We start from the raw sequence: 22,209 nt of genomic DNA on the forward strand, positions 1-22,209 counted from the left end.
TCTTATAGGTGAGGATAGTATTCAAGGTGTGTAGTGTTTTTTAAGTCAGGTGGACGTAAGCGTGGTAAGCAGAAGACAGTTCTGTTATAATGGACAAAAAAAAAAAAAAAAAAAAAAAAAAAAAACAAAAAAACCCCAACAGAACAAACACTTTTTAGAAGCAAGGGATGACATTATTTGGATGTCTTGTGTGTGATGTTGCCATATTCAGCAGTATCACCAAGCCTTCTCTTACCTGCTGGAATAAGGGGTGTAGGCAGATTAGAATATCTATGATTAGATTTCAATATCAAGGAGAGGTGATTCATTGATAAAGCAATCCTTAGTAGAGAACTGCAGGACAAGCCACCTTTGGATGTCTGTCCACTACTTCTGAGTGGCTTTTTTTTTTTTTTTCTTCATGAAAATGTGAAAGAAGGTTGGTATAGCTACTAGATGACTAACTAGACCTTAGGCAAGTGGCTGATGTGTATGTCCCTTCCTGAGACAAGGGAAGCAGTTGACAATCCCTGCGAGATTTCACTGTAATGAAGTTTTGCTCTGCTAACAAGTGCTTAATTTGTAGGTCAACGCAACGGCACATCTATCAGTATTCTGAAGTGCGTAACTTTAGGATGCTCTAAAGTTGTAAGGGTGTGGATGTGATGTTATAATGATTGAATGAGATGTTGTCAATGAGTTGAGCCTTGGTAGTGTAGTAACAGTGCCTATGTTACTATGTTTTGGGCCCCTCACTAAAAGAAAGACATTGAAGCCCTGGAATGTGTCCAGCGAATGTCAGCGAAACTGGTAATGGATCTGGAGCACGAATCTTATGAGGAGCAGCTGAGGGAGCTGGGATTGTTGAATCTGGAGAAGGGGAGGCTCAGGGGAGACCTCATTGCACTCCACAACCTCCTGAAGGGAGGTTGTGATGATGAGGAAGGGTTTGGCCTCTTCTCCCAGGCAACAAACAGGACCTGAGGAAATGGCCACAAGCTGTACCAGAGGAGGTTTAATTTACACATAAGGGAGAACTCTTTTTTTTTTTTTTTTTTTTTTTTCCTCCTCAGAGAGTGGTGAGGCACTGGAATGGCTGCCCAGGGAGGTGGTGGAGTCGCTGTCCCTGGCAGAGGCACCTGGATGAGGAGCTACGAGATATGGGTTAGTGCTTGTGGTGGCAATGGTAATGGGAGGACGGTTGGACTGGATGATCTTGCAGGTCGTTTGTGATTCTGTGATTGCTGGATGATGCCAGGAGGTGCTTCTGTCAAAGACATTAAGCTAATGTGACTTACCTAGCACCTTGGCTGGGATTGCTGTGTGCACAGAGTTGAACTATAGCTTCTCTGCAGGTGAGAATCTCAAAGAGAAAGTAAAAGTTTAATGTTCTGACAATATATTTTACAATAGCACTTTGTGAATGGCCTTTTAAGGGACAGATGTTAAAGGTTTGTCTAGAAGTGGACACAGCTATGTCAGAACTGCTAACTAGAAGAACATATTTACATTACAAGCTTGTTAATTGATTTCAGGTATTAGTGAATTGTTAGCTTCCCATGTCAATTCTAGCATTTGCTCTATGTATATAAAGCAGTCTTGGCACTTGTATGCTGCGGAGCAAATAATGTTTTGAGATATGTAAAGGTAGATGGCGAAGCTTTTCATAAGCTTCCACAAAATGAGTTGCTAGGAAGACTTTTGAGGAAGAAAAAACTCACCCATGGGAAGTGAACGAAACATTTTTCTCTGCCTAAACTGGATTTGTTTACTGGTGTGTTCTTAGTACTAGTTGATGGGAGCACGAGGATGTCTTTGCAGTCTCCTGTGCTGCAGGAAGCCCTCAGGAAAGAAGCCTATCTTTCTGTGCTGACGTTCCATTTCTGACTGTCCATGCTGCTGTTGAGCTGTGTGGTACCAGCTTGCCTGCCTCTATGCCATCTCTTTTCTGGCTTGGCCTGAAGAGCAGGCTGGAAAAAGGACCTGCGATCTTGTCATGGCTTAACGTTCAAAGATGGGTTGATATTCAAAGATGAGGCTATTTCCTCATTCTTTTTTTTTTTTTTTTTTTTTTTAATTTGCTAGGTTTTGCTTAATGAGCATTGAAAATCCCAGAAATCTCAGGTTCATCTGTTTACTTTGTTTCCTAAATCTAGGATATATATATATATATATATATATATATATATATATATATATGTGTGTGTGTGTGTGTAGATATGAAATCATCTACACTAAACAGATGCACTTAAAGCATGGTCTATTTAGGCATGTAAAATATGTTACTTTGTCAGCTTATTCTGTATATTATTTAAAACAAACAAACAAACAAAAACCGAGAATGGAAGTGTTGGTCTTCATGTGAGATACTCTGGTGTCAGCTTTTATTGACTTGGTGCATTTGCAGCATCAGAAATGCAGGCGTTAGAGAATGAGGTGAAAAGTGACTTGGTGTGGGTGTTCAAGCCATTATCCACAAGCAAATATTATGGCACAAATAACTTCTTGTGTAAGTTTGCTTTTGTGTTTGTTTGGTTTTCTTGGTGGTAACAGATTAGAATGCTCTCTCAAGCTGGGGAAAGCAATTTGTGACAATTCGCACTTGGGGGGGAAAAAAAGTGTAAACTTATTTGCATGTAATTCAGGTGAAATTCAAGTCAAATTATTTTTTCTACTTGCTGGCCCTGGCTGTAAGAAACCAGTAGCTTTATCAAGCTGAATCAGAACAATAGTTGTCATCTCAGCCTAGATTTCAACTCTGCTTGTATAGATTTACAAGTGACTCATTTTTAAGTGAATGTAACCTGATTAAAAATGCATGAAGCATTAATAATGGGGCATTTATTGTGCTTTAAGAAAATCCTTTAAAGGTTTTGAAAACTAAATTCAATGAATCTGAACTTCACTAGAAGTAGTGTAAATAAAAGTATTTAACAAAGGGAAAGATCAGGACTTGTCACTGGCTTAGTGCTAGGCTGAGTGAGCAATCTCTGGAAGACACAATTCTAAGGAACGCTATGGGTTTCTTTCTAGAGAAGCATCTTAATCTCTTGAGTCAGTTTTCAAGACCAAGCTGGTGAAAGCTATGTGTTCTGAATGGAGTGTTGGCATTGCTTGCAGAGTCTGAAGTAGAGCACGCAGTGTGTTCTTTCAACTTGACATATTCTGTCGCTAATTTTCTTTTTTTTAATAGGTAATTGTACTGTATACTACTACACATCCTTGCTCCTAAGTGGCCTTTAGTAACACTTTTTTCCCCTTCTTAGCATTTCTTCTGGTTTAATGAAGAGTAAATCGTAGACATTCTTCATGTCTCTTCCTGGCCAGTGCAGAATGATTATTTACAAAGCTGGAGTGGGGCAAATTGATGAGACCTTTCTCTAAGTCTTAGGTGAATTCCTTGCTTTCCAGAAGCTGAGTTTTCTTAAAGAATCAAATGTTTCTGTGTGTCAATATAGCTTCAATGTTTTTTTTTTTTAAAAAAAAAAAAAAAAAAAAACACTAACAAAAACCACTCTAGACTGCCCTTCAAATGAGTTTAGCAGAGGTGGTACAATATAGTAAAGCCCCATATGATTTGATTTAGTTTAAAAAAGGGCGATAAACTTAGCGAACATGAGGTCATAATTCAAGATGCATTAATTTTGAAGGGAAAGTACCTTATCCTGAACAAAAGATTTAGCAAAATTTGGCTTGTATATTTATATGATGAGAGGCATAATAAGGAATTGAATATAGATTTTTTTTTTTTTTCTGTAGGAAGGGAACAAGGTCAGTCACAAATGCTGTGTGTGCCCATGTGTGCGTGCAAGGGGATGACAACACATACGTAGTAACACACCCAAATCATTCTAGTGTCTTTTTAGGGGGAGAATTTTCCTTTGATTCCAGTATTGATGCACAAATCTTACACAGCTCGTATAATACATGTAGAATAGGTGGATTGGTGTACCTTTCAGATGGGAAACTTCCTTTCAATTATCATTTTCTAGTAAATACAGTTCTAGAGAGGCAGGTATGGCGGTGAGTTAATTATTCACAATTTTACTACATTGGCTTACAGATTAAGTAAACGTGCAAGTTAAGAGTAGTAGATGGAATAGAGGAAAAATAGCAGGAGTAAGGATGCAAAGGAACTTCACGAAGTGTTCTTGTACTTAAAAATTCTCAGCAGTTATCAATCCTTAGTCCTGCAAATATGAGCATAACAGCTCATGTTTAATTATGTGCAGGCATATGAATTTTAAAATCCTGTGTTTCTTAATCAAATCAGTGAATGAAAAATTAACTTACTCGAACCTATACTGAATATGGGAAACTTGAAGTGAACTTTTAGATTGCAGTGTATTCTGGCATCTACTGCTGATTGTTTGGTCACATGCATTGGTGTTTCTCAATCGCAGTGGTAACTTTTCTGTCACAAACTGGAATGAGATGGTGACTTGAAGTCACTGTGGAGTGTCAGATGGTCTCTTGAGGAATTTACCCAATTCATGCAGTGAGAAAGAATAAAAAGGTAGGACTTATTTAAGTGATAGCTTCTTGGTTTATTCACTGACCAACCTAAAGTGGCTAACAGTTGAAATCTGAGCATGGAACTCCTCAATATGTACGCATTATGCTCATGCCAAAGTTAGGGATCAGTGCCAGCTGAGGTGTGCTGCAGTACAACTGTGTTATTTTTTTCCCTAATACCAAGTTATTTTTTTCCCTAATACAGTAATCAGTGCTGTGGAAGCAGATGTGCAGCAGCATAGGTTATTGTGTACAGGAATGAGAGAACACATGAATTGTTCTATATCAGTGTATTGCCAAACTTGATTGAGATTTTCCTGTTGAAAATAAATGGGCAAAGAAGAATTAGTTGCAGTATGCCCAGGGACCGGACCATAAGGTCGTGTTGTTCCAGTACTTTCATTTGGGATTGAAGTAAGTACACTGGTAGTACTTCAGTGCTACCAGCTTTAGAATAATACTCAGGCTCATCACCAAAGCTGTCATACAAGGAGTTATGTAGGCTCTTGTAAGAAGATCTTTGGAGGTCAGGGTTAAATGTCTGGCACTGGTAAGCCCTTTTTAGTGGTCGTACTGTGGAAGGAGGTCAGACTAGTTCCTGGGGAGCCTACTGTAGTGACATCAGTTGCAAAACATAATGTTTTTACATTGGACACATTGTGCATGAAATATGCTATTGGAGTAGCAGGTTTTAAGTGGAAAAGAATATTTAAGTATCTGGGAACTGTCAAATGTTCCTATAGCCTGCCCACTCTGGCAGTCTCTTAGCCACTCCTGTTGGTAGTCTGAAACAAATAGCTTTTCGATGGAGCGTGCTTCTCTTAAAGGGGTCACTGGATTCAAGTGTTTGTTAAAGTTCACTAGTAAAGCAACACCTATAAATCCTGTTTGCTGCCTTTTGATGTAACTTGACACAACAGAGCGTTTGTGTTCTTCTGTATTTGAAGGGATACACTGGAGAAGAAGGCTTCCAGGCTATCACAGTAACTGTGCACTGGAAGTATCTATCATTGTGTTTGAAGTGTTTTCTGTGCTTTTTCACTTAAGAGTTTGTCACTTCCTTTACAGTAACAATAAGCACGTGCCAGTGGAACAGCATGTGTTATTTTCTTTTATAATCTTCTTAGAAGGGGCTAGATTAAGATCTCTGAGTTACAGCTGCTGGAAATGGAACTCTGTTGTCATAAATCCTTTTCAAGTTCTTTCCTTTTAGGGTTAATTGATTAACTTGTATACTGTATTGGCTTGAGTCTCTCTTGCCAGTTGGATAAAATGAAACCATGCTATAGATACAAAGATCAACAATGTAAGATCCTCGTTGGTAAGGTTGCCTATTGCACTGGAATCTGTTTGCTTATTGTTGGTGTATGTAGAAGTGTTTTATCCCTCAAGACCTGGAGATTGACATCCTACTTTACTAGGTCTGTGTGTCTCTGGATGTTGCAGAACAGATGGTTAATTCAAAAAACAAGAGTATTAAAGCTGAGTAGCTAAATCTGATCTCCTAAAAAATGAGGTGGCCAAAACAAGCTGCTGTATTTGATGTAGTTGCTGAATTGGTCTTTTTTCCTCGTACAAAGACAAATCTAAGTTTAATGCCTCAGAGCAAAGAGGTTGGTGGTGGTTACAAGAATTTTTAGCTTTTTGATTCTCTCAGAACCTGCAACTTGAAACAATCAGTTGCCTACATATTGTAGGGCTGTGAGAAGAAAAAGGCTTGTTTCAAATCCATTGCTTTTCTTAATTTGTCACTGTGGTCCTGAATTAAAATAAAAAATAAAAAAAATAAGAAGCATAAATTGCAGGAATAGGGTGAGGCTGGCAGCTGATTTTTCTGCCATGATTTGCTTTTTTCTTCATTTAGGTAGTCAATGAAATGAGAAGGAAAAAAGGGAACTGTTAGAAGAAATAGTTATGTTTACAGGCAAATTCTTTTCATACAAAATAGGTCTTGTTGTCAACAAATAGGATAAGTAATCTGAGACGAGCATTAAGCCAAAGAAGCCTTCAGATCATCTAATCCAACCTGCATACCACAAATGCAAGTTATCTGGAAGACTGGAAGATAGCCAATGTCACTGCGGTCTTCAAAAAAGGCAAGAAGGAAGACCCAGGCAATTATAGGCCAGTCAGCCTCACCTCTGTCCCTGGAAAGGTGATGGAACAGCTTGTACTGGATGTCATCTCCAGACAACTGGAAGAAGAGGAGGTTATCAGGAGTAGTCAGCACGGGTTCACAAGGGGTAGGTCGTGCTTGACCAACCTGGTAGCCTTCTATGATGTTGTCTCTGGCTGGGTGGATAGGGGGAGAGCAGTGGATGTAGTCTACCTTGATTTCAGCAAGGCATTTGATACTGTCCCCCACGACATCCTTATAACAAAGCTGAGGAAGTGTGGGATAGATGAGTGGACAGTGAGGTGGGTTGAGAACTGGCTGACTGGCAGAGCACAGAGGGTCGTTGTTGGTGGTGCAGAGTCTGGTTGGAGGCCTGTAACCAGCGGTGTTCCTCAGGGGTCTGTGCTGGGTCCGGTCTTGTTCAACATCTTCATCAATGACCTTGATGAGGGGATAATGGCCACCCTCAGCAAGTTTGCTGATGATACGAAGTTGGGAGGATTGGCTGACACGCCTGAAGGCTGTGCTGCCATTCAGCAAGACCTGGATAGGCTGGAGAGCTGGGCAGAAAGAAACCGGATGAGGTTTAACAAAAGCAAGTGTAGAGTCTTGCATCTGGGGAGGAATAATTGCATGCACCAGTACAGGTTGGGGGATGAGCTGCTGGAGGGGAGCTCTGCGGAGAGGGACCTGGGTGTCCTGGTGGACGACAGGTTGGCCATGAGCCGGCAGTGTGCCCTTGTGGCCAAAAAGGCCAATGGCTTACTGGGGCGCATTAAAAAGAGTGTGGCCAGCAGGTCAAAGGAGGTGATCCTCCCCCTCTACTCTGCCCTGGTAAGACCTCATCTGGAGTATTGCGTCCAGTTCTGGGCTCCCCAGTACAAAAAAGACAGGGATCTCTTGGAAAGAGTCCAGCGGAGGGCCACCAAGATGGTGAAGGGCCTGGAGCATCTCCCCTATGAGGAAAGGCTGAGTGAACTGGGTCTGTTCAGCCTTGAGAAAAGAAGACTGAGAGGGGACCTGATCCAGGTCTATAAATATCTAAGGTGTGGGGGGCAGAATGGCGAGGCCGGACTCTCTTCAGTGGTGAGTGGAGACAGGACAAGGGGAAACGGCCAGAAACTGCAGCATAGGAAGTTCCGCACAAACATGCGCAAGAACTTCTTTACAGTGAGGGTGACGGAGCACTGGAACAGGCTGCCCAGGGAGGTGGTGGAGTCTCCTTCTCTGGAGACGTTCAAGACCTGCCTGGATGCCGACCTGTGCGACCTGCTGTAGGGAACCTGCTTTGGCAGGGGGGTTGGACTCGATGATCTCTGGAGGTCCCTTCCAACCCCTACAATTCTGTGATTCTGTGATTCTGTGATATCTCTGGGCAGAGCCAAACAGTAAATAAATCCACATACATCTGTACTGATATGAAAGGGATTAAAGCATTTATTTTCTGCATCCATCCTGTTGGGATTATTTGTTGGGAACACCATTTCACACTAACCTACTTGCCTACTTTCAAATGAAACACTGAGGTGAGCAGACCAATGCTGCTTATCTCAACCCCGGGGGGTTTGAATACTTACAATTCTTCCATGAGCTGCTAGGAGGTATACTTACTTAGCAATGCTTAGGAACCTCTGAACTTGCAATCCACTTCTTCTATGGTGGATTGGGTATAAAATCTTCAAAGTTTTGAATGTTAATTTTTTGAGATTATTTTTTTCAGTTGTGTGATGTTATAAGATGAACTGTCATTTCTGTCTAAATATAATACTATAAATTCCTATGAGTGACATGAAGATAGCTTGATTATTGTATAAAAGCTGAACAAAGCAGTAGAACTGTTTGTGTGAGCTTCTGGCTTGGTAAATGCCTTTAAATTAAAGATTTGACAAGTTGAAATTTTTTACTTTTGCTAACTCTTTTAATGTTTAATCCTGTATATTTAAGGTGTTAGGCAAACAAGTGGAAACTGAGTTCTTCAGTCTGGTTTACTCTGCAAGTTTTGCTGGTGAGTTGAGCTTGCTGGGTGAGAATACAGGATACATAGAAGGCCGTCTGAGAGGAATCTACTCTTTTCTAAATGCTATTTTTTTGGCTTCTCTTAGAGTTAGTTATTGGTTCTTTTTTAATTCTGCACCTCCTCATTGGCCTCAAACTCCTTTCTCGTTCAGGAATCAATGTCTCTGAAGCTATTATCCATACCCTCAAACTTGTGGATGTGATCTTAAAGGGAGGTGTCATTTGAAATAGCTACCTACTTGTCTGCTGATCCCTATGATTTCGACATGGGGTTAGATGTTCATACCGCAGGTTCTCATTCACAGCCTGAAATAGCCCCTTCAAACCTGGTAAAAGAACAAAAATCCGAACTAGAGCAACCTTGGGGAAGTCTGGAGAAGGCAATATGTTAGGGAATAAATTGGCAGAGGCACCAGAGTGTCTGAGAGCAGATGGAGTGTTGTCATCAGTTGCAAAATCAGTGTCAATATTGCACACATGCAAAAATGGCTCTTCATATGCTCTTGCCAAACACAGGGAACAGGAGCTATAAGTATCATTGGTAAATTGCATTAGCTGCCACTGAGCGTCTTGCAACTGTAATCAACAAGTTGGAATTATCCCTTGCAGTGCTGGGCAGTGGTTGTTGCAGAAGTACTTAATTAGTGGTGATAAAATAACCCCTTTTTAGTTCTTATTTAATGACAAGGGATCCTTACACTGTAAAAATAAATAAATAAAACAACCAATGTCCCACTTGTGTTGCTGTGCTCTTCTGTTCTCTGTTGGGGCATTTTAACAATAAAAATGAATTTTTCAGTGATTCTCTTGTGGTTATATTGTTTCATATTTTAGCGTGGTTCAGAGTTGGACTGTAAAGCTGTTGTTTTGTACTTATTAATACCATGTAACTATTGACCTGTCTATCCTCCAAAATGGAGTTCTGAAATATTGTCATGTGTATATAGTGTATCTGGATAGCTGCAATGAAGTTGACCACTGGGGTGCATGGCTTGTAAGGGGACATCCACCCAGAAATGAGAAGTAGTGATCATAAGGCAGGATGCCTTAGTTCATGACTATGGTGTATGGCAGATGTTCTCCCACTGAATTAATTAGAAAGACAAATGTTGAAGCAGAGCCTGTAAGATGGAGAGTGGTTTGGTTTTAAGTTCTGAAATCTGTTTGTACTGATCCGAGCTCCATTTCCATGGAAACAGGAAGTCTAGCGCTCTCATTTGTCAACTTCAGCTGCCTCCTGGCTTTGGGGAGAGTAAATTGTTCCCTTATGCTAACCCTTTCCAAATCAAGGGTTGTGCTAGCGTATTAACAATACTTTTTTATGGGGACAGATAATGATGAGAGTTCTTTCACGCGTTTCATTTCTAGAAGATGCTTAACATGAACTGCTTATATAGGTCAGATATCTGAGTGTTCAGAATTTGTGCCAGGTTACCTGACTTTGGATTTATGATGTACGCAGCGTTAATGTAATATATAGGATCATATTTTCTTTCCTGTTATTGGAGGATAGGATGAGTGGTCTTCGTTGTGGTGTGGTTTTTACAGGTTGTGAAGCAAATCCAGCATTTTGCATATCTATAAGGATCAAATCTTACCTCTGCTTCTCTTCCCTTCGGTTCTTCTGTCTGCAGTAACACAGGTTTCTTCCCGTGCTTTGCACCAATCCTGAGTATATTGGCTCCAGCAGTAGCTAATCCCTGAAGACATCAGGAATCTGCAGCCTAAGTGAGCCTGGGAATTAACTGCAGCAACACTGTGGTCTGCATTGCCTCTGTGCAGTAGAGATCTGAGTTTGGGTTATGCTTTTGCCAGCAACGTGGCACTTCCAGGCCTGATCTGCGTGGGGTTCGTATCAGCAGAATGACTGTCAGCCCCAGAGGAAAGCAGGTGAAGGCCTGACTTTCTGGAAGAAACCTTGAAGAAACTGATGGCTCTCCAGGTTTTGATGTGGAGTGGAGGTTATTGAGAAGGTCGTGGAGAACATAGAGTATGTATTGCTATTCTGTGTTGAAGACAAGAGTTGATAGGAGAAGCTTGCAGTTCCTTGGCTAAGTGTTCTCTGTTTTGAGGAGGTAGCTCTAATCATCTGGAAGGTTTTACTGATTAAATGACTTATTTTTTCCCCACAATGATTTACATGTACTTGATCAGTGTTCCACTTGGAGCTGCTTTTGACAGCAATAAAACTGCTGGAATTACTCTTCAAATACTATTCTAAGTATTGTGTATTTCTGTAATTTTTACCACTCACTATATTGCACAAGAGCTCAACATGATAGAAGTATATTGAGTGCATGTAGAAGCAGCATTATATCGGATACTTATAGCCAGAAGTCTGTTGGCTTATTCTTTCTCTTGTAGAACAGTAGTGTTAAAACAAACCCCCAGACACAAGACACAAGCAAAATAATCCCTGCTTCTGTTAACTCTTTGGCTGTTTAGATCATGTGGGCAGTTAATTCAGGCTTAAATATTCAGCCACCAGTTTTCAAGATAGGTGACCTTCTGTGCAGGTGATGTCTTCATTGAGCATAGTTGTAAGGCAGGCTGTGCTGGATAGGTGTGACTAAAAGCAAGGTTCTGGAAAGAGCTCCTCTCAGATTGTTGTGCAGTAATGTGGAGGCTTGAAAGAAGATTGTTTTGGCTTGACTGAAGAAATTGTTTTCATTGGTAAGTAGCCCGACTGTAAACATATATATATATTTTGTTGTCATCTTTAGCATGATGCCATCTTCATCTAAAAAAAAAAAAAAAAAAAAAAAAAAAAAAAAAAAGGCAAAAACCCACACAAAGTGGTTCTGAAACACCTGACATCTTAACTTAGCAGAGGTGTTTGAGTATTTAAGACTAAGTTGTTTGCAGCCTAGAGCATAGATCAGCTTTGTACACTTCAAGATTTTTCTCATCTGACAAAAGTATCAGTTCATTATTTTTTTTCCTCAATAAGCATGAGGTCGATGAACTGAATCTTACCAGCAGTGAAAACAGAATCAGTTGATCTGGAGATAATTCTCTTGTGACCTGAAATCTCCTGGAAAGGTGTCTCCCTGCCTTGATCCCTTTTTGATTCTAGTTTTCAGGGTGTTTATTTAGGCGCAGTATAGTGGGCTTAAAGGGAGCTATCTTGGGAATGTGGAATTTCAAATCTGTGAGGATCTTGTCTGTTTTTGCAGCAGGTAGGGTTGTAGGAGGGTCCAGAATTGTTCTGGAATATTGAGATCTCTCTCTGCACTGGCTGAAATTCAGTTGGAATTTGCCAGTGTAGAACTAAGGGCTGAAAAGGAGCTGGTAGCAGAACTGCTGCACGTTTATCTTAAAAGTGAGATAAAGGATTGGGGAAGAAAAAGCCAAAAGTGACTATAAATGAATAATTCTGTCACTAATGTAGCCAGGAAATCTTGTTTGTATTAAGAAGAAACATGTCAGTATCTTCAGTAACTTTCAGACAGGAGACAAAATAATTTAGTGATGATTTTCTTCTGTTCTGGCAGTCAGTATGTCTAAAAGCTAATGACAAACTTTTTAAGGAGGAACATATACAAGGTACATTTTCTTTTGGCAAATATGCTCCCTAATAACTTGCAATTAAATGCCAAAACAGTAGATAATCCATTAATCCTTAAAATGCTGTAGAATACGGTTCCTGCTCTTGCTCTGAGTAAATTCAAGTGAATCTTGAAGTGTAAAGACTTAAGAAAGCTTAAACATAACTTCTCTTCAGGCTTAGCAGCTATTTACTGGGACAAGTCAGAATGTGTGTGCTATGTCAGACAATTGCTCAGCTACAGAATGGTTGTTCAGCTGCTTATTTTATCCCTGTGGCATTTAGTTCTTTTGCATTTACTTAAATATTCTCACTTCCAGTAGGTTACAGACTGAAGAACAAAGAAATGAATTCAGTAACAATGGAAGAGTGCAATTGCATAGAAGCTGTCTGTGATGCAGATGTATTGAAACTGATGAAAAATCCTGTGATGCTTCTCTCACAAGTAGGAATAATCTTACTGGTCCATTTTCAGTGGGAGGAATGTAAACGATGATCACTCAGTGTGAGTGGAGCAGGTAGTGTGAATGTGAGATTGTTAGTTGTTTTCAGTGTTTGTAAACAGCAGGTGTGTTTGGAAAAGATGCAGGTGAACGACTTCTGAAATACAGAAATGCTGAACCTCATCTTTTTTCCACACCTGTGTACTATGTCTTAGGCACAGTAATAAGGTTTCTGATGCTGTTAGTCACTTCTTGGTGCCTGCAAATAGCTGTCTTTTCCACTCAGAATCTAAGAGCTAGGGTTCTCATCCACGTCATTCTTGGATGTAATTTGCTTACCAATAGTCACATTACTTGCATTATGCTACTTATTTTTAGAAGGCCTAAGAAGTTCTATTCTAATTGCATTACTGTGAAGAGTGGTCTGATGCATTATCCAGTACGTACTCAGTCCTGGTCAAATGGCTTTTAATTGCATTAGAAGATAACCTAATTGGTACTTGGAATATATGTATTTTCCCCAGATTTAGTATTTGTCAAGAACTACAAGTGCAGAAACAAATAGCAGCTGAATGCAAAGGAAAGCACTCAAGCTGCTCTGGGCCTTTCCTATTTGGCCATCTTATCTTTAACATAGATGTGACGTTGACGAGAACTGATGCTGCTTTGTATAGAGACCTCATATGCTATGCTATCAGTGAAAGTGGATGAAATTAAAAAGCTCTTTCATGTCTTGTTTCTCTTGAATGCATGAAAATGTTAGTAATAGCAGGCATGCAGTTCTGTTTGCTTTCAGAAGACTATTTCTAACTCCTTCTGAAGACATAAGGTTCCCTTCCTTGATGAAGATGATAACACTAATTTATCCATGCCTTGGTTTAAAAAAAAAAAACTTTCTGTTTTGGTGAGTTCTAAGTCTTATGTTTTAGATGTAAGCAAATGATAAAACCATAAAGTGGAAATACCTTTTGGCCATTTTTCCTATTTATATGTGTAAGTTGCCAATTCTGAAGGCCTTAGAACCAGTAATTGTGATTGATTTACAGGAGCCATAACCTGATGGGTTTCCCACCCCTCCCTTGCAAAGTATTACTTCTGTTTGTGGCAGATATGTTTTAGGTAACGTGTATGTAGTTCATGTGGCTGGCTAAGGTTATCAACCTGTACAATCCAAGTTATGTTTGAGATTTTCTCTTTTGTATCTGTATTGCAGCTGGCCTTGTGGGATGATCTATATTCACTTTCATATGTTGCAGTAGAACAAGGACCAGCAGGCATTGATTCTGTACTTCCAAGGGAAAACTCATCTTATGTGTATCTAATGTACGCAGTCAACTGTGTGGATTACTTCTTTCTGCTGCAAATGGAAATAAAGTATTTCATCTCTCCTCACATCCTAAAACAAAATAAGACTTTAAACCTGAATAAATGACAATGACCAAATCTTGGCTTTGTAATCAAAATGTAAAGTTGCCTTTAAATTTTAATTTCACCATGCTGTGCTCCTAATTTGTAGTTTATCCAATAAGTCATTTTGGCTACAGGGTACCAATTGGTGCACCTTTAATATTTTTGAGATGGCCAGTATTTTACAAATATGTTGGGGTGACAAAGTGTACATCTACCTACAGCACAGCTTTTTGAATGCTGCTTGGGTTTAATAATTTGTTTTCTGAAAGGAATGGAGTATCTATGGGGAGGGATATATATGCATGTCAAAGACAGCTCTTTTGATGAATCTCTGTGTATTGCTGCTCTGTGAAAGTAACTCTGAGTTAAGAATGAAATGCTCTGCAGTTCTGGTGCTCACGAGGGTCTGTGTCAAGACATTTGAAGGCACTAGAACTGAAACATATTGATGACAAACACTTAAGTTGTATTCTCCAAATTGGTCCATATTCACCTCTCCAGTTATAGCAGCTCTTCCCTGTATTTTCCAATTTCTAGGACTTCCTCCAGAACATTGCCGGGTTTTCAGATTATTTTCCAGTGATGCTTTGTAGATATGTATTATTGCTGCGTTTTTAAATGAGATTAAATGCTCATCTCTACTTGAAGAACTTCTAGAACTGTGTTCATTCTAATTTTGGGGGTTGTTGTTATATAAAATATGCTCATGAGATTTCCCTTTTGAATATACTGTTTTATTTTGATGAATTAACTCAATTCTAGATGCTGATATGAAAGCGAGTATTTGCAAGTGGGAGTGATAGTGCGGCTATGCCTCATCTTTGAGGTTTTCCTGTGAGGCTGCTGTCTACGCTTTGTATTTAATCTATGCAAACTTGCTGCTGTGATGAAGAGCTCTTGTAGCATCTATATTCTACTAAATGTTGCTGAGTGCTTGTGCATATGTACAAATTGGATGTATAGTTCAGTTATGCAGTAACATCCAATGGATGACGTACTCTTACAGTCAAGCGATTGCAGACATACTTTATTGTGTTAAAGTCAAGTAATGTAAACCAATTTCAGTAAATGTTGGACGAGAATCAAATTTGAAAGAGTAAACTTCTGGCTGGATTGTTATGAGCTGACTAGTGGTGCAGTAATGAAAAAATTGTTGATACATTGAAGGCAAACTGCCAGGAGAATGCTGATTCTGATTTCAGTGCATTTAAACTAATATATTAGCAGTTATGTAGCATTAACAATTATGAAGGCTGCAGTTTTGATTGCTTGGGTGACTTCACTCGAAAAATGTATTTGTGAGGTTTTTATTCCCAGAATCAAGCAGTAAGAATATATGTATTGGTTTGTATGTTCACTAATGTATGTGCACACACACGCGCGCACACACACACCCTATAATGGATTAATAGTATGAAGAGTTATTCTGGGAGTGATTGAACCAATGTTTTTGTCTTTCGTCCCAAAAATGTTGTGTCATTAAATAATTGCTTGAGTAATCCTTAAATTTACAAAATGTAATGATCACACTTGTATAGGGAATTAAGTTCAATGCAAGGTATGTGCTTTCCTATGCTTTTTCCAGGTTAATCTCAGGTGGATTTCCTGCAAGAAGGATGGATAATAAGATTTATAAATAAATTTAAAAAAAAACTACTAAAGGATCATATGATTAAAACACAACTGAGAAAAATTAGAGTGCATAATAAGGTTGTAATGTTAGATGTTTCTTTCTGAGTTGCACATGCAAAGATAACTCTTGTGGCTCCTTGTCTTTGTCAGTTTAGCTGCCTCCTTTAAAGAAGTGAGCTACTTAAACTTTGCTCCTCTGAAAATGTTTCCATTTAAACCAAGATATTTCATGGTGCTACTGGCTGGGCTGGTTGCACACAGACCCTTTTGCCTTCTAATGCATAAGGCATGGCAAGTGTGAGTATGCATCCAGCGCTTAGGGAGATCAGGCTCTTGATGCCTTTTTGCTGAAGACCTACATTTCAGAAGCAGCTCTTCTTTCTACTGGGAGAACTCTTCCAAATTTGTAATGATTTGCTGTTTCGGTTACCTTTCCTGCTCTAGCCAGGACTGCATGTCACAGGCAGTGCCTGATGGCACTCAGCTCTTGCACCTGCCTGCTGAGCACCAGTCTGAAGAGAAGCTGGCTTCCATCATCTGCACTTTGCACCAGCATCAGCTGTGTGAGGAGATACCTCAGCTGTTAAAGTGCAGTTTTGCAAAAGCTGAATCTCAGCTATTAAACTTCCTCATCAAAATGCTGCTAAGAGACTGCACTTGAAGTGTTAAAGGTGCACTTTATGTGTTAAAGGCCACTGGCTTTCAAACTTTGATTGTTGTTCCCCCCTCTCCACCCCATTCTAATTCTGAATATTTCTCATGAAAACTTCTCTTACTGAATGCTTTGAATCTATTTTCTAAGTACTTGCTTTCCTTTGACTGTTACACAAATACAGAATTGCATGAGAACTGCTTACATGTACCTGTCTTGTAGTAATGCCTGCCTCGCAGATCTAGACTAGTACTAAGAACTATTACATAGTGATCCTGAAATAATTTGGCAAAGGAAGCTAGTACTAACCTAGACTGTTAGATTTTTGGAAGCAAAATGGCCTTTATGTCAAACGATACATTGGCAAGTTAGAAGTGCCTTTGCCTAATGGTATTGCACATGCTTCCTTTAGCACGGGGCATTTGCTTAGGAATTATGGTTACTGAGTAGCTGTTGCTGCCCTTGGAGCTGATCAATGGAATGTGGCTCCAAATCAGCAATAGTTTCACTTGAACTCTGATGCTAGAAATAGGAAGTTTTAACACAGGCTGTTGGTGCCATTGCAGAAACCCACCTTTCATTTTACATTGTAGAATTATTTAGCTTAATTTAGAACTAAGTCAAATGTTTATTTGTCACATAATAGTTAATGATATAACTGTAGTTCTGTTTTTTCACACAACATGTATTTCAAAAGGAAGTGGTATCAATTTTCACTCCATGTTCTTCCTGCATGTAGCATCTCATGTAACATCTCCTTAAGGACCTTGTATGTGAACTGTTGCAACTTACAAGGGTGTTATTGAGGTTCCTTGTGGGAGTTTCTTGCTTGATTTGGAAGAGAATGCTATAAAAGGGATAATTAGTGCTTTGTGCTGGTCTCATTTTTGAGGGTGGAATTCTCTTATGTCACAGTGGGAATTGGTGGGAGACAAGGGAAGAAGGAACTGGACAAGCTGATGTCCAGTGTCTGAGTAAATGTAAAAACCTTCTTTCTTTTCATCACAGCCACTGGAGATCCTTAGTCTTAAATCAGGGAGAATGTAAAAGTACAGCAAAACATTGTGATTAATTATTTAGTGTAAATGATGATGAAAATAAGTGTGGATGTGAAATCAAAGCAATTTCTAGTTAGGCTGTGTTATGTCAGTAATGCGGGGCAACTATAGGTCGTCTTGGAAATGCTGTCAGTACTGCTTCTTCTATCTGTTACAGCAATAGAAAGTGCTTTCACCTTGGAGAAAGGGAATCTGAATGATGTACGAAAGCCTGCTTGGAGTAAGGGGAGCAACAGGAGTACAGGAGAATGCAACAGCAATAGTGAAAAGCCTTCAACCAGAGATGTTACCTTCTTGGAATACAGGAGTGAAGTAGCTGTCTTACTGCATTCTCCACAGCATTTCAAGAGGCTCAGAAGACTGAGAGCACTGTGACACTGAGTTACAGTACTTTAACAAGCTAAGGTGCATCTGCTCAGCTGTGGTAACTTTGCGCAGCCTCTGTAAATGTTCTCCATTCATGTTAAAATGCTTCAATAGAAATGTCTTCACTCAAATTTTAAGCTAGTGGGCCAAGACTGGCAACTCCAAAGTTCAATAATGCTCTGCCTTCTTAAACTTGGTGTTTGTCTTGATGCATAGTGAGTTAAAACACCTGAAGTTGTAGATGTCTGAAGTCTTTGAATGTGAGCTTGTAACTCCTAATCTGCCTTTTTAGTGGAAGATGTTCAAAGAAATCTTGTCCAGTGTTTAAGGGGTTCAAATTGCACTTCCATTGTAAAACTGCTTGTGGCTAAGCTGCTGAACTCCTGCCACAGTATCTATATGCACCTGGGAGCCTCACACTGACTACTGAGGCAGGATGCTAAGATAGTGGAATATATGATTATATGTAAGCAGTTGGTGTTTAAAGTAGAACTCCTTCCTTATTTTGTATTGGAAACTTTAGGCTGGGGAGAGTTGAAATGACTGAAATACCATTGCTATTATCTGTTGCAAATTAACTTTGCCAAGAATTACTGTTTGTGACCTCAGTTAAATTCTTGTAAGACCAGCATCTTGTGTGCAGTGGTGACTGTGCACACATTATCAGAGCCTTCTTTTTGAAAGAGTAGAGAAAAATTAAGTGCAGTGAGATAGGGATGAGATGGATCAGACCATTCACACTACCAATGAAAGCTAAAAATGCTTGTAAGCGTATTGAAGGAAGATACTTTGTATGAAGTATGAACTGGATGAAGCCATCAGATGGGAAGTAGTTGCTCTTCATTGTTGTAATCTGCTGCTTTAAGTCAGCTTGCAGTGGTGTTTGCCTAGAGGTGTAATAGGATGGTTGGTTTGTAAAGCAGCATGGGGATTAGAATTTTGCATTTTTTCCAGTTCAGAGATCTCCAAAGACCAGCAGAGATGAGCCTAAGAGTCGAACAGTAATTTGTTTTGGGGATGAAGCATAGGAAGGAAGCTGTATATTAATAGTGGTCTATTTCAAAAGTAGCAAAGTCTGATGGAAGGATTACAGTCCAGTGTATAAACTGGCAATCATGAGGGAGCAACCTTCTCATGGGAGAGCTCAGGTATGGGGCACCCTTCGTTCAGGTTGTTTCATCTGTTCCTAATTGGTATCTTGAGGTCCTTTCATAAATGATACAAAGCATAAAGGGGAGAAGTACACTTTTCTTTCCCCCTCAAATAATTTGCAGTGGCAGCACTGTACAGCAGACCTGTGGTGAAAAGTGTGGTCACTATGGAACTCTACTGAATAGTATGGTTTTTTGTGTCATGACATTGTGATTTACTCATGGGTACTACTTAAGTGTAGCAGCAAGACAGTATTTTTAAGTGGTTGGGATCATACTCTTTCTAGTAGCAAGCTGTGTCTCTTACCCTCTAGGATAATTTTCGAAGATCAAAACATCTTCCTATTCAGTCTCTTGTTGTCTACCTTTGGTATTTACCATTTTGCAAACATCATTGTTTGGGAATGTTGAAAATCTGCGCTCTTACCATTGACTTTTGAACTTTTTGCATGTACTTGAGATGCATTTGTCTTCAGGGAAGAATCCATGGCAAGACCTTAGTTAATTGTTCCTTGTTTTTGAACATGGAAATTGCAAGTCAGGACTGATGAGAGTTAGTGTAATCTGCATGGGATCTGAGTCAGTGTTAACTTGAAAAATCCACAAACGCTGGAATAACTTCATTTTTCTTTCCATGGATTCCTCCTAGCTGTATGCTAGCTCAGGAGGAATTAGGTTTTTAATACCTTAATAATAATGATGATAATAATAAAACTTTGCAGTTTTGAAACCAAATAACTTCTAGATTTGGAGTGGAGGGGAGAAAATTGAAGTGTATGTATCTAGTTGAAAAAGACAGCCTTGCTTTTGCTGAGTCACTCATTACTTTGCTGTTTGTTTTATCAAACAGACTGACTTCCAGAGCTTTGCAGACTTAGCTTCAGGTTTGCAGTGGTGGAGCACAAAGCTGTGTTTGGAGCTGATTTTGTTTTCCACGTCCCTTAGGGGTTTTCCCACTTCCCTCTGGTGAATGGGCAGCAGCATCTACTGGGGCCTAACGTGTTCTATGAAGCACAGCATTGCAGTGAAGGAAAAAACTGTTTGCTGGTACTTAAGTGCATTAACATTGAGGCATGTTTTTACTCTGTGCTTGCCTCATAAGCCTTGCAGCTGATTAATGATTGGAGTATGTGTGTGTACCTCCATGTGGTATGGTGCAATGTCTTTTTTTTTTTTTTTTTTTTTTTTTTTTTTAACAAAAGGAGGTTGTGGGGTTTGCTGACTTGCTCCTCTGAATCAGGGGAGAAATTGCGGAAGAATTCTGAGAACAGTGAAGACATGATAGGCTTTATTGCTACTTTTATCTGTTATTTCAGCTTGTTCTGCTAATTGCAACAGGATCTGAATCCTGCTTTTGAACTTTGAAGGAAAGCTTTCACTTTCTCTTGGCTTATGTTGGGCAGTTAATTTTAAGTAATGATTGTCCCCTACAGTAAGTATATAAATCGTTGTTCCACAAAGGGAAGGCATCTGAATCTAGGTGGTGACTTCTATTTTGGCCTGACTGGAGGCGATGCGAGGACTGCGTATGTCAACTAGAACCTTCCTGTATACCCCTCTCTGCCTCTCCCTAGAAGAGTGTTCCTTGGCTTGAAATGCTGATAAAGACAAGGCCTTGGAGTTCTGGAGAAGGCTCTCTCTCCTTCTGGTGTTCTAATTTTTGAACAGACAGACTAGTCTAAGCATTTTTATCTTTATTTTAATTTGGGTATGCAACACGCTTTGTGACAAACCTGTTACCTTCTAGATTGCAAGATACCTTTTTGTGCTTATTTGCTTTGGTAAGCTTGATCAGTCATTGTAAGGGTAGCTTCTCTCCATCTTCTGTTCCATACCTTGCAATTATCATCTATCGGTTTTACGTTTTTTCAGAGAGTTAAAATACTGAATGGTAGAAATTGTATTTAAGAAAACCTGTTTTTATCACTTTTTTTTATGGCTGGAATTATTTGCATTTAACAACCATGGTGATTTGAGATGTGAAGAGATTGACTAGATCCCTGTTCATGATCTTCTGCAGGAGCTAGAATTCTGCAGTTTTGATGATGGTACAGGGTGCTGCTGTCACTTGTAAACCAACTGCCTGGTTTGGTTTTATTGTTCAGTGATGTTATACTTATCAGGAAACGCACAGCAACTTGTAATCTAGTTGCTCGTGTCCTTTTAAATGTAGAATTATGTTGCCATTGACACAAATTAAGTTCCGTAGTTGTTAAAGCAAAAACTTACATGCTATCAAATAAACAAATTTCCAAGCCTTCAGTGGTGTAATCCACTGATTGCCCATTTCTTAGAAGTGGTCTTAGTTCTGCTAGTTGATAATTAACTACTAGTCAGTGTCTAACAGGAGATCATTATTACTTCTGAAACTGTGGGAGTCCAATTGCTTTCTACACAGTTTCTCTTAAGTAAATCTCTTTGCTGAGACAAGCTATGGCTTTGCTTACTGCTGTTTGAGGTGGAGGTAATGGCTTGTGATACAGAGATAAATTTTTCTACATCTCCCACATCTGTCTTACACATACACCTATGCAAGGTCCAAACATCCATGAAATGCATTCCACTGGAAAAATTACTTCCAGAAGATTGATTAAACTTGTTGGGGAGTGCAGCAAAACCTGCAAAAGTCAACTTTGTGTTTCTTCCATCACCTCATTGCTAATTGCAAGGTAAGGGAAAGTTATAGTCAATGGCTTCCACTGACTGCATAATGAAGTAAGAAATTAATGCTACGAAGAATCAAATGAAAATCTGATATTAACTACTTCTACTATATATTGTTTATTTGATCAGTGACAACAATTTCACTAACATTTCTTCAAGTACTTGAAGGTGAGGGAGAGCGGAGGTTGGCTGAAGGTCTGGTGGAGGGTGCTCCTTATCAACAAGGACAAGTGCTTACAAACAAAACTACAAATCTGCAAGATTTCAGGCCCAATGTTCCTTTCTGCAGCTGCCATCTGTGACTGTTTTTATAACCATGAAATGCCTAACAGCTGTATATTTCAGTACTTTCACCTTTTATTATTCAGTGTGTGCTTTCATTTATACGTATTTGAAATTCATTTAATAGAAGCTGGCTATTTGCAAGCACAAATTTTCTCGAACTGTTTCCTTCTACTTCCTTTTTCTCATCATCATGAAACCTAAATTAGTGAGATTTTTTTTTTTTCAGTACCTGAAATAAAGACCTCTGACATACTGGTGAAAGTGTGCAAAGTCTCTTTGGCCCTTCAGCACTGTAACTTTGCCTTATCTGCAGAAGAGCCAACAAGAGGCAGGCTTTCTGGTGTTGTATATGAGTGGAAATTTTGTCTCAGTGTG

The 22,209-nt window shown here is 39.5% G+C and overlaps 1 protein-coding gene across 5 annotated transcripts in view; it reads left to right on the forward strand.

Annotated features, from left to right (window-relative positions):
- The window catches only part of RASSF8 (Ras association domain family member 8), an 80,317-nt gene that overhangs the window by 9,651 nt on the left and 48,457 nt on the right, over positions 1 to 22,209 (forward strand). Inside the window, exon 1 of one of the 5 annotated variants that reach the window (XM_048933519.1) lies at positions 1,120 to 1,143. The exons of the other annotated variants lie outside the window; for them this stretch is intronic. The gene's annotated coding sequence lies outside the window, so the exon portion shown is untranslated. Of the gene's footprint in view, positions 1 to 1,119; positions 1,144 to 22,209 lie in introns of those variants that run through there. 5 annotated transcript variants of the gene reach the window in all.

This window comes from Lagopus muta, chromosome 1 (genome assembly GCF_023343835.1).
Source record: "Lagopus muta isolate bLagMut1 chromosome 1, bLagMut1 primary, whole genome shotgun sequence".
Classification (NCBI taxonomy): domain Eukaryota; kingdom Metazoa; phylum Chordata; class Aves; order Galliformes; family Phasianidae; genus Lagopus; species Lagopus muta.